Source organism: Diabrotica undecimpunctata, chromosome 4 (genome assembly GCF_040954645.1).
Source record: "Diabrotica undecimpunctata isolate CICGRU chromosome 4, icDiaUnde3, whole genome shotgun sequence".
Taxonomy (NCBI): Eukaryota; Metazoa; Arthropoda; class Insecta; order Coleoptera; family Chrysomelidae; genus Diabrotica; species Diabrotica undecimpunctata.
In genome coordinates this window covers 67625348-67641872 of record NC_092806.1, presented here as the reverse complement: position 1 = coordinate 67641872, position 16525 = coordinate 67625348, and the positions used below count along the sequence as shown (strand labels likewise).

General features: G+C 32.2%; 1 protein-coding gene across 7 annotated transcripts in view; it reads right to left on the bottom strand.

The window, feature by feature from the left end:
• The window catches only part of step (cytohesin steppke), a 199493-nt gene that overhangs the window by 144139 nt on the left and 38829 nt on the right, over positions 1-16525 (bottom strand). The window contains exon 1 of one of the 7 annotated variants that reach the window (XM_072529655.1): positions 4244-4622. The exons of 5 other annotated variants lie outside the window; for them this stretch is intronic. The gene's annotated coding sequence lies outside the window, so the exon portion shown is untranslated. Of the gene's footprint in view, positions 1-4243; positions 4623-16525 lie in introns of those variants that run through there. One more of the 7 variants, XM_072529656.1, reaches the window with a different exon arrangement.

The following is a 16525-nucleotide window of genomic DNA, read 5'->3' as shown; positions in this document are numbered from 1 at the left end:
GTTTCCATAGAAAAATGTCTGCCAATCCACATTCTAAATGAAATCTCTTTTTTTTTAAACCATCAAGTTGAATTCTAACGGAAAGTCATGTGAAATTAATGAGCCGGTAGTAGATCTGAAGCATGTTTATCTAAATGTATCATATTTAACCAATAGAAAAGTTAAATGCAAATATATAAAGAAGGTACAGTGTATAATAAATTAATGCTATTTTATCCGCAAATTTAGGCGGTTTAGGCAAAACTAAAAATTCTCAAAAGTTCGAATAGCTATGATGATTGCCGACATCCGCCGCGGAGATGGCACTTGAAGAAGAAGAAAAATTAGTGTACGTAATTATAACAATTTGATAGCAATTTTCTTTTTAATTATCGTCGTTGGAATATAGTCTAAGAACCGTCTAATACGAAGTCTCGTTCATTTCTAGTATGGAAAAATCTAGCTTGGACCATTTTTTTAAAAAGTATTTTTTTAAATATTGTTTTGTTTAATATTTTAATGTCGATACAGCACTTTGAGAAACAATGAATTCATAATTTCGATAACACTGCAATTCAATGTATTACTAATAAATACAGTTTTAATAAGATTGTAAAAAAGATAACTTATATATTTTAAATATCAATTTCAACGAACATAGCTACATTTTTACACGAAATCCATAATAACTGGTATGAACGTAATATACAATACAATTAGTCATTTGTATTACAAACAATTGATTATATAAATATAAAAAGATGAGTCATTATATCTTATCAGTAACCACATTTGTGTAAAACAAGAATGTAAAGTTAAACTATAAAGACTATCAAAGTTGAAACACTGCTTTCAGACTAAATTATATGTATTACAATCACGAGGTAGGTATAAAAATATAAACGCGTTTTTGGTTTTTGTGGTGACAGTTGTTGTCAAATTAGTGATTTCACATACGTCAGATTTAAATAATAACTTTCTATAGTCTTGTAGTGTTACTGTAAAACTTGAATAAAAAATCAGATCGGTAATTTACACATTCAACATTTTCTAACAAATCTAAACAAATTTGTGATAAAATACCAAACTTATCATCACTTTTTAATATATCAATGCAAAAGTTTTAAGGTCTCATATACATGGCTCTTATGTAGATTTCTACTAATATCGCTTTGTATAGATAACGGATATGCACGAAATCAAACGATGCATATGTGTGTTCAAAAAGAGAAACAACCACAATATCAATCAACAAGAATAAAAAGGCAAAGTTTTCTTGCGTTGTTACAAACGTAAAGGATCAAATAGGCAAACCATAGCCAAACATGACATAATAATCGTCTTAAAATCAACGAAGACGATATACGTAAGTTTAAGGTCGGCTAGAGATCCAAGAGAAGTGTAAGCCATCTTAGGAATATATTACGTTACATAACACAGACACCAAAAACAGCTAACTAAGACATCATACTACTATCAAGTTAAGATGATAAGAGTTCAGAAAGGCCATAAACCCGGGTCGTTAACGAGAGCTCATCTCCATCGTGCCTGACGTGGTGATGGGGCTTAACCCAGGCAGACTGCTTAAGACAGACCAACATAACAGCAACACTCACATCCCTTTATACTAGCTCTTTGAGAATAGACTTTTTTCTCCCATGCCCATAGGACCTGCTTCTTCTTAGAGTGCCGTCTCCCTACGGAGGTTGGCAATCATAATGGCTATTTTTATTTTTGAACTTGCTGCTCTAAACAAATTAATCGATCTGCATTGATACCAATCACGTAGATTCTTCAACCATGAGTTCTGCCTTCGGTCAACAGATCTTCTTCCTTGAATCTTTCCCTGTATGATAAGTCTCAAAATTTCATATTTTGGTCCCCTCATTATGTGACCTAGGTATTCCAGTTTTCTGGTTTGTATAGTGGTGATTAGTTCTGTTTCTTTATCAACCCTCTCCAGTACTTCTTTATTTGTAATTCTGGCAGTCCATGATGTATTTAATACTCTGCGGTATAACCGGAGTTCGAAAGCCTCGATTCTTTTTAAATTGAATTTTTTTAATGTCCAAGTCTCAGCTCCATATAATAATATTGAAAATATATAACAGCGAAATTTTTGCACGTTCGGAGTGGCTTCATTCGTATAAATGCTGATCTGGCAATCTCTATTTGCCTGTTTATTTCTGCAGTATGATCAATGGTTTCATTGATCAAAGTTCCCAAGTACTGATATTTTTCTACTTGTTCTATCACGTTACCATTGATTGTCAATAGGTGATGTATATTTTGTGGTCTTCTTGTAATTAGCATGTACTTCGTTTTTTTTTAGCGTTTATAGTAATTCCCATCTCAGCACTATTCATACTTAAGCTTTCGATAAGATGTTGTAGATCTTCTATACTCGTTGCTATGATCAGTGTCGTCTGCATATCTTAAGTTGTTAATTAATTTTCCGTTAACGGTAACTCCCGCTTTGATATTATTGAGCGTGTTTTGGAAAATTTCTTCAGAATATAAGTTAAACAAAAGTGGCGATAAAACACATCCCTGTCTAACTCCTCTACAGATCTTCATTTCTTCTGAGTGTTTATGACACTATGGCACTTTGGTTCCAATATTATGTTTGCACTATATTTATAATTTTACTGTCAATGCACTTGTTCATAAGTATTGATATTAGTTTTTCATGTCTGACTTTATCGAAAGCTTTTTCGTAATCAACAAAGCACAAGTGTAGATCAACGTTTGATCTAAACCCATAGGACCAGCATTGACCAAATCAAGAAAAATTAAAAACTGGGTAATTCTAAAAACCAAAACTAACAAAACTACTTCCAAAGAGTATGATGTACCACAGACTAAGGAACACTTGCCCAGTCACCAAAACATTAGAGCAAAAACCAATATTATAGAATGATTCGCTTACTCTTACAGAAGATACCAAGAAACTTGAGGTATCTCGGCAATGCTGATCCGGAGATCAGGAACATGAAGGAGATGGGTATTAACACTAGTAAAATCATTATACCACAGAAACCTCAACTACTTCTGAAAGAGATCGGATGCGGCACTGGCTGCTAAACGGTTTAACTCTACGAGAAATACTCTTCAAGAGAAGTATAGAAAAAAGAACAGAACGACAACTTCTTTCTCAAAAGATTGTGGTGATGTAAGAAACAAATCTGCACTAAATCCAAACATGTGTTGGCCTAAACCAAATAAAGGACTCATGAAGATTCCGGGCGTAAAAAAGTCCGAGTTAAAACTGAAATACTGCATTGGATGGAAAAAATATACGCAGGCAGGGGCACTAATAGAAAAAGCCTGCAACAATCATTGCAATGCAGAAGACTAAAGGGTAATTAAACTATGCAGACGAAAGAAACATTACAGGAGTAATATGCTGAACATCCAAAAGATGAAAGGATTGGATTTTAGGAGATAAGAGCTAATTATGTGCACTCCAAATACTAAAACTTTTCGTATTTGTAGATCTGATTTGTGAAGCCAGAATTCTAAACTTCCCAAGAAACTTACTAGCTATTATCTAGAGCCTAGGACTTCTTGGTCGAGTTTGATGAAATGACAAAGGTCTCACAAGCAAGTGCCAGAGATAAGTAGAGTCTGGTTGAGGTAAGAAGATCTCTGATACCTACTTTTAATAATGTCCATTGGGATCCACAGCAGACAGGCTACTGCTTTTGTTTGGCACCACGGTACACAACCTTATGAAACAGTTCCATGGACTATTATTACTCCTGGTTTAAATATTTACTTTATGCAAACTCTCCCGACCGTTTGGGTGTTAAGGTAAATACCATGCCATGTTAATATTGTTAAAATGTACGTTCCTGCAATATGGATGGGCAATAATAAACTAAGAAATAAAATCCAAATCACGACATGAAATATTTTTGAATCAGCTTCAGTGATTTGGATAATTATATAAGTTGGCCATTTAAACAATTGGAATAGCAATTATCAGATTAAAATATCAAGAGAGGGAAAAGGTTGAAGTATAAAAATTGAATCAATTGTGTGTATATTGTGATACTTTCTTTTAATGTAATATATGTTTCAAAATATTTTACAAAACATAAAAATTATTCACTAAATCAGCGCAAATTACCGCAGAGGGAAAATCCCCTGGTCAAGCAAAAAATGCAAATGGTCCAATTTAGAAAAATTCCAACAAGTTAACATTCATTCATGTTCAGTACCTCACGTAATGATTAAAAATTCCAAGAATTAAAAAACTTACTATATATAATTAATTGAATTTAAATTACTTCAAATCTCCAGGAATTTCCATGACACACACTAAAAAATTATTGAAAACCACTTTTAAACGTCACTTTTTGTAGATCATTTGGAATAAGCGTATGCAAATCGCAGATTAAAATGTCAATTTGACGCTTCAAAAGATACTTTGTTTATCGGTAACTGCAGCAACCCAAACAAACCAGCATCCCGATTGTTAAGCGCGCGGTAAGAATTGTACGACATGCACCAACACTTCACATGGCTGTGAACCCAAGACTGAGCGTAAATAAATGCGATGAATGTAGCAGAGGCAATCCGACACGATACACTTGGGTTATTTTGTTGAAGTCAGATAAGCATAGTCGACTGACTGACTGTGAGCGTTGAACGGCAACAAGAAAAGAGACTGCGACATAATGAAAAATTTGCACGGAAGCGACGTTGCCCTACCGAAACACTGAAGATAATGTGTTAAACGAAAATCTAAAAAATATTTCGGGAAATTATAAGTTATATAATATACAAATAATATTATAAAAAGCGTAATATTTCATAATATTATGAAAACAAGCCCAAATAGAAAACTAACAAATAAAGACTCGTATGTTAATGCACTACATAAAAATTGATGTAAATCCTCAACTATTGGTAAAATGTCAAAAAGATTAAAAATTGTACGGTAGAAGACAGTGTTAAAAGTGAAGAGATATTCGTCTATATCAAAAAGAATCCTTAAAGCATGGAATAATCTAGACAGTCACCGCAAAAAAAATTCCACAGCAATGACATTAGTATACAAACATTTCATTATCTTTTTCTTAAAATCACACGATTCCTATCAGTCTAAGACTATCCAGAGGGCAGCTCTAAACTAAGTAGAAGCTCTGAGCTAGTTGGAGCAGAACAGACTAGATAGGGAAGTTATAAATAAGGTATACCGAAATAAACAACCGTCCAGATAAAAAAAAACAGAAATGAAACGTGCTGAAAGGCCATCCTGTGCGTAAGACAGCTTCAGCAGAGCTGGCTGTTAATATGAGAAAGCTCCACATCGCCTTGATACAAGTGCACTATGTATACCAGGGCCAATTAAAAGATATATCAGATGTTGGCGTAGAGCTTATATATAGCAGATATGCCGAAGTTCCGAGTACTTGTATAATCATTAAAGGAAGATTTAACATAAGTCAATTGGCTGCAATAGAACTGATGAAGAACAGATAGCTTAAAGGAACAAAATAAGATATCATGATGAAAAAATCTGGGCTCTGCGAAGCATGGAAAAAGGTCAGTTTCTGTTCCAATTCTGTTATCAAAAATATTGATGAAAATATCTATAATAATAGACCTCTTGTTATTATTGACATGTTTCAATAAACAACAATTTTGTGGTTACAGAGAATGAAATGAAACAAGTTGGTTCGAACTTAAGTGAAACACGCATTTCCAAATCGCTAATAATGAAAAGTTGAATCGCTTTAGTTGTACATAACGAATATGAATACAATAGTTTCTAAACAATTCTAAAATAGAATGTGAAACTATTTAAAATAAAAAGTTCTAACTGGGCAAAAGTCCGATACCCGATACCGAGTTAAAGAATTAAATAGAATTAAAGAATTAATTCGCCAATAAAAAGCCTTTGCTACAGTGTCAGCTTTACATATTTGACAATATTTAAATTTAAACAAATTGGTATAATTTTTTATTAATAAATTCTGTAAATTTAGCCAAAATTTTCATCTGATGAGAATCTGATTTTGGCTTCGAACAAGTAGAAATCTTCGGATTTTTACTTTTTGCTTTACAGAAATTATATTGGAAGGTAGCAAAAAAAGCGTAGATGTAGCGTAAACTTGTCAAGTTATCAAAAATAAATGAGACATAAGACAAGGGGATATTCCACTTACAAATCTTCTTAACAGTGTTCTCAAAACTGTTAAGTGACAGACCTGATTTTAAGACAGTCTACCAGTTCTTAATAACGATATTAAAGTAGCAATTAAAAAACACAATGGAAAAACAGAAAATAATGTAAAAATGTGTTAAAAATCCATAATATTAAACAGAAGCAGAAGATGATTTAATAAATCAATTACTCAACACCACATAATTGATAAACAATACTAAAACACAATGTTTACATAGAGGTAACGTACATAATTGAAGTTTAGCTTTATTTTCCTTACTCTATCTTTGTCTCTCACTGTCAATACCAAATAAAGTGTAAATAACGCTATTTAATTAGTACGATTTAATCATTTAAATATCGTGTAAATCCAAAAAAGTTTTATTCAAAAATTTATATATTTTGTTTTTAGTGCTGTGGCAACGTTGTAATAAATATAAAATACTGTAATGTGCATCTTCGATGCACGAGGCCATTGAAGGCCGCGTAGCAGTAGAAACAAACAGCAAAACCCAGCAAGTTGCCAAGTAGCAGAGTAGACTTTTATAGTATAAAGTTTACCACAAAGTTGCCAGTTCTGTCGGAGTCGGATGGATTTCAAAGAATCAATTATTGCGATGTATCCGTTAATTCTTTCCCCGTGAATCACTGGTGCAACGATGCCAATATGTAAGGGGTATATTTTTACAATAAATGTTCAGATACCACAATATTATATACATATATTTTATATCACAAATGTTGCGGTATAAAATATTACCAAAATATTTTATATATCAATACAGAAGACACCACCCAACAAGAAGCGAAAGTTTTGTCGGAACCTTTGATGTTCGTAGGACAGAAATTTCGAAGTGACAATGACAGTAAAACTACTTAGTACACTAAGAAAAGTAATATGGAAGTCGTTCAAAACTGTAGTAAAATTATAGTTACACCGAGAAACGAAGTAATGTTTTTTAAGTATTATTTTTTAGATTAATGGTTATCGATATTTATTCTACCGTATTTATTACCATTATAATTATACATTTGAAAATTCCAGGGAGCACAAATCTATGATTGATTTTATAGTCACTAATAGATAAATCCACCCAAAGCAGATTCTAGATATCCGAACTTTAAACTCAGCAGACGCAGGGAGTGAACACAAACTAGTACTAGCAAAAATAAGAACGAAAATAACACCAAAACAATTTCTACAGGAAATCACCGAGGAAAAAATTCAACGTAGAATCACCGTGGAACGACTCTACAAGAGAAATGTACCAATGGAGGCTAGCACAGAAGATATAGCTGAAACAAATAGACAACATCGAAGATATACACGCGAGCTGGGAGAAAATTAAAAACAACATTGAAGAAGTGCAACAGAAGCTCTAGAAAAACGCCAAGTCATACTGAACAAAAGAAACAACAACAATACACCATGGTTCAGAAAAGAAATAAAAGAGAAATGTAAAGAGAAACTAGAGGATTACACGAAGTAGAAAACATCAAATACTCCAGAATCCCGAGACACCTATTGAAGAATACGAAATGAAATAAAGCAGTTGGTAAGAAGAATAAAAAATTAACACTGGGAACAGTTTACAAAAAGGATGGAAAGCTACTTCTACGGTACACAAAAATAAAATATGGAGATTCATAAGAAACCAATTAAAAGAAATGGCAGAATTGAAGGAATACAATAACATAGCAACAAACGGATGGGAAAGATATCTGACGGAACTTTTTAAGGGAAAGGAAAATAATAGTCAACACAATAACGTGCCTCAATTAAGACACGAAATAAAAAGTCACTAGGACCAGACGGAATCACCAACGAGCTTCTAAAACACGGAGGAGAAAGTATAACTATAGAGATGACAAAACTTATACAAAAAGTAATATTGCACTGCAAGATACCAGACGCATGGAGAAACAGCATCTATCTATCTATATATACAGCCCTTGCTGTCCAATTTTGAACATAGGCCTCCTCTTCCTTCTTCCACGTCTCTCTATTGTAGGCAGTTTGTATCCACTTCGGGCCTGCATGTTTCTTCAAGTTATCTGACCATCTCATTTGTGGCCTTTCTCTTTTTCGTTTGTAACTATATAGTCTCCAGTGCATAATTATCTTATTCCATCTGTCGTTTTCTGTCTTATGGTATGTCCAGCCAACTTTCACTTAAGTTTTGCTATCTGCGTTAATACATCGGTCAGTTTTGTTTTGTTGCGGATCCAAGTATTTCTTTTCTTGTCTGATAGCCTGACGTTCAGCATTTGCCTTTCCATGGCTCTTTGGGTCTTTGCTATTTTTTCCATGTTTTCTTTTGTAAACGTACAAGTTTGAGAACCGTAGGTGAGAACGGGAAGTATACATTGATTGAAGACTCTTGTTTTTAAATATTGGCGGTATTTTCTATTTTTTAGTATATAGGAAAGTTTTCCGAAGGATACCCAAGCCAACCGTATCCTTCTCTTTATTTCTCCGGTCTAATTTTCTTTATTTAATTTAACTAGTTGTCCCAAATATACATATTCTTTTCGTTTCAATATAATTCATTTGTAGACCTATTTTTATTGATTCGCTATTTAATTCATCCATCATATTTTGTAATTCTTCCCTTTTATCTGTTATTAATACAATATCAATGTTCAAAAAAGAAGATAAAGAAGACCCCAACAATTATAGAGGTATAAATCTACTAAACACCGCACTTAAGCTTACCACAAAAGTCCTAACCAACAAAATCAATAAACTAACAACTATCAGATGAACAACAAGGATTCAGATCCGAAAGATCATGCGTAGACGCCGTATTTGTACTAAGACAAATCTCAGAAAAGGCCGTAGAGTACAATAAACCAGCATATCTATGTTTTATAGACCTGACAAAGGCTTTCGATCGCATCCAAAATATAGTATAAAAGTATCCAGTATAAAAGAAACATACCAATCAATATTATACAAAACATCGAAAACATCTACTTCCATAATCGAATACAGACAAAGATAAATGGAAACTAACACAGTGTATACCAGTACAAAGCTGAGTAAGACAGGGTGACTCGTTAAGCCCACTTCTCTATAATATAATAATGAACGAAATAATACAAGCAGTACGTAAAGGTCATGGTTACAGAATGGGGAACAAAGAAATCCAAATATTATGTTATGCAGACGACGCCGCATTAATCACCGAGACAGAAGACGAGGTCCAAAGATTAATACACATCTTCAATACAACAGCCAAGAAATACAATATGATAATATCAACAGAAAAAAACGACAACATCTAAATACCCACTTCGATGTAAAATCGAAATTGATGGGAAAATAATAAAGCAGGAAGCAAGGTTTAGATATCTGGGATTATATATAAATAGTTACGGAGATGTTGAAGAAGAAGTACGACAACAAAGCTTAAAAGCAAGTTAAGCGGCGGGATCTCTTAATAACACAATCTGGAAGACCAAACACCTAAGACAAGATACAAAAACAAGAATCTATAAAGCAGCAATTAGACCTATATTAACATACATGGCGGAGACAATACCTGACATATCTAAAACGAGACGACTACTAGAAACAACATGGATGAAAATACTTCGACGACTGTCAGAGAAAAATCTGTTGGATAGGGAGAGAAGCGAAAACATAAGAAAAGCATGCCACATATAAGACATAATGGATGGGTGACAAAACCGAAACAGGAATGAAACGAACACATTAGTAGAATGGCAGGGGATAGGATAGTACGAATAGCACGAGATAAGTCACCAAATGGACGAAGACGTATTGGCAGACCAAGAAAAAGATGGTGCGATAATTTAAACAATTTATGAGGCTCATATTGAAGAAGAAACAGGCTTTAAAGCCTACATACAAAAAGGAAGAAGTATTTGTTACCAAAAATACTTAAAATGTCAAGGTAACTAGGTTTTACGTGTAAGTATGTAGTTTGGATTCTACTCCTTTAGTTGGGAAAAAAGGAATAATATTATAAAACATGTTAGATATAATATAAAATGCCAATGGATATAAATCCAACGGATAGGTGAATTCTGTTGTCAAAAAATTGCGTCGCCACTTATTTATAAGACATTATAATTATGCATACATGAATTATATATACATACATTATGAGCCTCTGCTCATAATGTATATGATATATATTATATAATAATATAATAATATCGATCAGTACGCTCATGCAAGCGGTTTACGGATATAGTCTCGCTGTAGAAGACGGAGCCGGGACTACACATTTTAAATTGTTGACCCCGATGCCTCATGCGGTCTGATGCGTCCACAGTTCAGCAGTTGCAGCAGATCCAACACTTATTTTATAGTATCTTTTTTGGCAACCACTCCGGATATAATTTGTTACTTTAAAGTGTACTTACGTTTTGCTTCTAAACACAAATCAATGTCTATATGATATAATATAAGAATTTAAGATAAAATATAAATTTTAAAAATTTATTAATAAAGAAAAATATTTTCATATAAATCTTCCAACAAATTTCTGTATATATATTTTTTTTTTCATAGGGGGCTGTATATTCTGCACCAGAAATAAGTTCTTCGTTCACAATACATGTTTCGTCCTGTATTGGGTCTCATAGTATCGAAGAGAGACACGTAATCCTGTAGTGTAAACAGAGGACAAACTTTTAAAGAGCAAATACACGCATTCATGCCTTCTGCTGCATAATATGATGTCCTAAAAACGAATTTGTTTCTGAAAGATAGATCAGATCAAATAACATATTTTTAATCAGCTGCTACATAGTTCGGAGATACAATTTTTTACATTTTGTGCCATTCGATGTTGACCTTCATCCTGAAAAGTGGGTGACATGATGAGGTCTAATATACAACAACCTTTTAGAGAGGAAAGATAGGCATCTTTAAAAATGGGAGACGGACATTAAAATATATACTGTTCTGAATCTACTTTTTCTGGTATGTTAAAGTAATTACTATTTAAATGGGAAAAATGGGAAAGTACGTTTATTGACGTTTCAATTTCTACTTCTTAAATCGTTGTGATTTAAGAAGTGGAAATTGGAACGTCAATAAACGTAGTTTAACCTTTAATTGTGGCTCATTCCCATTTAAATAGTAATTACATTAAAAGATATTTTTAAATGGGAACATAGGGCAAGTAATATTTCACTTGAAAGCCAGTTTCAAGTTATTTTCATCGACACATACATGACTATAAGTTTAAGTCCAAAAAAGTCCAAATACTGATTTCAATTATATCATTAAAAAATGGTCGCATCTTATTTCCGAAGCCATAAAACTGAAGTTCATAATTCCTTAGCTAAACAAACTAAAGTAGTTTTTGATGGAACTCAGTGACATAATCAGTAAAAATGAGCTTTTAAATGAGTATATACATATTGCCAAATGATCTCATTTAGAATTAATTATCTTACAAAATCGCACCTGTCCGACAATTTTACATCACTGAATTCCATAAAAATTTTTTTATAGGTATACAAAGTAGTCAGTAATACAGTAGTGCGGTAATTTTTTACTTAATGATAGCGATGTTTGAAATTAATCTTTTAACATTTTTTGGCTTAAACCGTATTCGTGTACAAACCATGTTCGTGTAGGTGTCGTGGAACGAATGAGGTATTACTTTTATGAATTGACTTATCCCCTTTCTCAAATAGGTCGAGAATATTAAAAAAATGGAAATATTTAAAAATTACTAAAAACGTCGTTTTTTCTACTTTCTTTGTTTATAACGTCAAAACGATTCATTTTGGAGCAAAGTCACACTGAAATAAAATCGAGATAATTGAAATTTTCTACAAGATACGACTGGTTAAAATTGTTTAATTTATTACCCTTGCTGCAAAATAGCAATAAATACAACAAAACGGGGGAAACAAGCTTTTTCTTATTCAATATTTTTCAACAACTTAGATTGCACTTAGAATCTTTATAATTCGCCTAGAAAAATTTTATAATATAATAAAACGGTCCACCAAATTCCATTAAATCGATTTAATAGATTTTACATAATAATTTTGCAATCTAAATTTTTTTAGGAGTTGAATTTTTTTTAAATCTTGCAGAACAAAAACTAGATCATATAGAAGTTTGTACATTTTTAAAAATTATAAACAATTTTTTGGCTTATAAACAAATAGAATATCTCGGTAACTATTAATTTAAACTAAATTCAGAAAACGGCATTCATATTATAAACAATAAGATGGTAATCTTTAAACCATTACCTTTTTATTTCGTAGCTCATTCTCGATAAAAATTTTCATACCTTTAAGATATTCATAACATATATAATAAAAAAAAAAACCATCGGTATTGCGCGTGAAAAATACCAAAAAAACGAGATTGAAGAAAATTCAATTTCAAAGTTCAAAATCGGTATATGTAAAAAAAAATGTATTTTCTCGGCTTCCAATGGAGCAATTTTCTTCATTTTTTAAATCCCTTGTAACTGAATCTGGACATCTATATAACGCATTACCAAATCCAAAATATGCTTTAGTTTTTTTTATACAATAATATTGTCATTGAAAGCTGTATAAAATTATTTAAATAATCTTTGTTTAAGCAAATTAAATTTTTTTCTTAATATTTTTTTTATGATACTCCCGTAGTTAGTGACGAAAATAGCACTGAACCTATACAAATCAAACGAACAAGCTGATGTTTGCTGAGAATGTCAATTTTGGGACCCCAAAAAAGATGCAAAAAAGTTGTACCTGGCTTTACCCTAAAACGCCTACTTGTAGGGAGTCGGGGGGGGGGGGGGGGGGGGCGGAAAAAATCTATCAAAAATCTGTACGCCGTAGAAAAAATATTTTGAATAAAAAATGTAAGTATCTGCGATAACTTTGAACAAAAATGTTTATTAGCACGTGTTGTGTAGAATGAACCGTTCTCTCAGAAACAACGCTTGAAACGACCGCCGATTTTAAATGTCAGTTATGCGCGCGAAATCAATGTTAAATAAAATTTGTTTTAACCTGACCGTAAAAATTTAATATCTTTTAATCAGAGTGTTCTATCGACAAAAATTAAATGCGTTTCAAAGATGAAGGATGCAGCTTTGGTATGCAATAAAGTCAGTTTTTATAAAGATGTTAAATTATAAACGTTACGCGATTTTTGCCGTTTTTTATTATTCTCATGAGATCAATAAAATTTATCATTTTCATTGACTAGTCACTATGGAATTTCCATTCTTAAATCCTAATCTTCAAAACCTATAGCACGAAATTTCGGTTTTGAGTTTAGGCAATAAATGTGAGACATTTGAAATATGCCTAAAAAACGCTGAATTTAAACTTTCACGTTGCAAACGTTCTAAAATATTTAAAACTGCTGCTTTTTCATTGCACACGTACGTTTGTCAAAACTACAAAACTTCCACAAAATCCATTAAATACCGCCTTCGTGAAGACCTTTTCCATGACGTGTGATCGTTTGTACTTTAAAAGTTTAACTTCTGCGTTTTTAGACATATTTCAAATGCCATTACGACAGGTCAATGAAAGTGATACAATTTTATTGATTTAAAAAAGAAATTTTTTCAACCTATGTATAATCAAACCCCATACACCCACACTCTAACCCATTGCCCAAAAAGGAAACCAATTGCAAAACGGTAACTACCGAAGAATACCCTTTCTGAACACGGCATACAAGATATTGTCAAACATTTTATATGAGAGATTAAAACCCTGCACGGATTCCTACTTACACCGTACAAGATCAAACACTTTTCAGGCCAGATCGTTCTACCCTTAACCGGATCTTCACTGTAAGCAAATTCTTAAAAAATCGCAAGAATTTAACTGATCTATATCACTTTAAAGAAACATGACAACATCGCAATACAAAAAAAAATCATGATAAAAATGTCCATAACCAAGACGCTATTCGCTCGAAAGGTGATATGCGTTTTTTAACAAGACCTTGGAAAAGTTCATTCGAGCAACAAAAGGTACCTCCTGTTAAAATAGGCAAAATGTCCCCACTTTCAGAATTCCATTTTTTTTAATTTTTTTAAATTCTATGTACACAATTTCTCAGCGCAATTTTAACCCGCCACCCCCTCTCCTATCAGCAAAGACGTCATTGTTTGGTTTTTATTTTTTAGGTGGGACGTAATCAATTTAAACATTTCAAAAAATTCACACGCATAGATGAAGTTTTTAAAAACCATGTCTATTTTTTATAGACCCGTAGGTTTAGTGAACAACCTAACCTAAAAATGCACATTTTTGCTTCAAGCCTAATTTTTTTTATTTTTTCCAGGTTTTTCGTAAGGTGTGCCAACTTCAAAAACCCGAAAAACTGTTTTTTATTCAGGATTTTGGAAATTTTTCCCATTTGGTAGACTTATATTTTTTGAGATCGATACGAGCTGAATCAATTTTTTCAATTATTAACCTTTTATGTAATTAAAAAATAAGACTCCCAATTTTAGCCAGCCACTCCACCTCCAAAAACGTCATTCTTTCGTTTTTACTTTTTTTTTCGGTGGGTTGCAATCAATTTAAAAATTTCAAAAAATTTACACATTTATAGTTGAGGCTTTTACAAAATTTGTCTATTTTTTTTTATAGACCCGTAGGTTGAGTTTACATAAACTATTTTTTTTTTTTTTTTAAAAAGGGTATAACTTTTTTGGAAATGGCTGCTGGTCTATTTTTTTTTTATTTTGTGTATTTAATCAAAAAAATGAATTTAATCTTTTCCAAATTCTTCCGTAAGGCGTGGCTACCTTCAAAAATCCGAAAAACTGGTTTTTTAGGGGTTTAAATCAAGGTTTTTTATAGGTGATATATAATTTGAAAAAACTGAGGCCTTTAGGACATTCAAAAATTGGGTGAAACACCTCGAAACCCCCAAAAAATGTGTTCCCACTGTTTTAAGGGGTTTTGCGGAGTTGAATCATATTTTTTGAGATCGACACAACCTGAATTAATGTATCTTCAAAAAATATATGAAAAAGAATAGTTACAAGCCTAAAAGAATCAAATACACCCACCTTTATGTGAAAAATCAGGCTTTCAATGGTTTCAGTCTTTCCTTCATTTACCCAACTTTTTTACCTTTCTACATCAATTAACAGCTTTTTTTAAATTGTTTTTATAAAATAGCATGAGACAATGTATTTGCCATATTCAGAGAAGCTACAGATATTTTGAAAAATGAGAAAACCCCGTTTTTAAGTGCTTTTGGGGATTTTACTAGATTTTTCTAATTTTTTTGCTGTTATGTGCCATTAAATGACACGTTTCAAAGTGTATTCTTGAAAAACATGAAATAATGTATTTTTCAGCAGTAGAGAAATATATGCAACCTCATGCAGAAACCTGGTTTTCAAATGATTTTATATTTTTCCATCTTTTATCACCTTTAAACATTATCAAGTCGCGCCTTCCAAAGAGCCTTTCCAGCCGTATCTCGTATCATACACGCAAACAGGTGCTACTATGATCTATCAAAATGTCTAGGTTACAAACTTTTATTTTAAAATATAAGGGTAAAACTACTAGGCGAGCGATTTACCCCTAAAAAGACGTTTAGAAACGAAATATACCGACTAAGTTGTTTTTGGCATATCTACCACGCACTACATCTTTTTTATTCGATTCTATATTTTTTCGAGTTTCAATGTAGTTTTTTTTAATTTTTCAGATGGGTCGGAAATTGTAACAATGAAACAATTTCCCGAATCACTTCAGGAAAATTCTCTTTCCGAGACGTATCTCATCGAAGTAAATACTTTTTCTTTCTTGGCAATTTTTCGAAAAATGCTTCCTTTTCGAGTTATTTGCAATTTTTTGTTGAAAAAATGCCTTAATTAGTGATTTTTGGGATTTTTTTTCTAAGAAACTACTAAATAAATTAAAATTCTACAAAAAGATTTATAATCTTTAAACCTTCATGTATAAGTAAGAATATTTTGACAAGGATAAGTGGTTTCTATCTTACTAAAAACATAGTTTTAAATTTAAACAAAGACTTCTAAGCACCGCGCGCCTGTATCGCCGCGACCGTACCTTAGCTTATTATCATCTACAGCGATAGACAGCTCGAAATGCATACCCGAAATTATTACATTTTGTTCCATGTTTTGGGTTAGATAGAATCCGTTTATCCTTGTCAAAATATTCTTACTTGACTTGAATGTTTAAACATTATAAAGCTTTTTATAGAATTGCAATCAATTTAGTTTTTTAGATTTTTAGAAAAAAATCCCGAAAATCACTAATTGAAGCATTGCAATTGCATTGAAAAATTGCAAGTCACTCGAAAAGGAAGTATTTTTCGAAAAATTACCGAGATAAAAAAAGTATTTATTTCAATAAGATACGCCT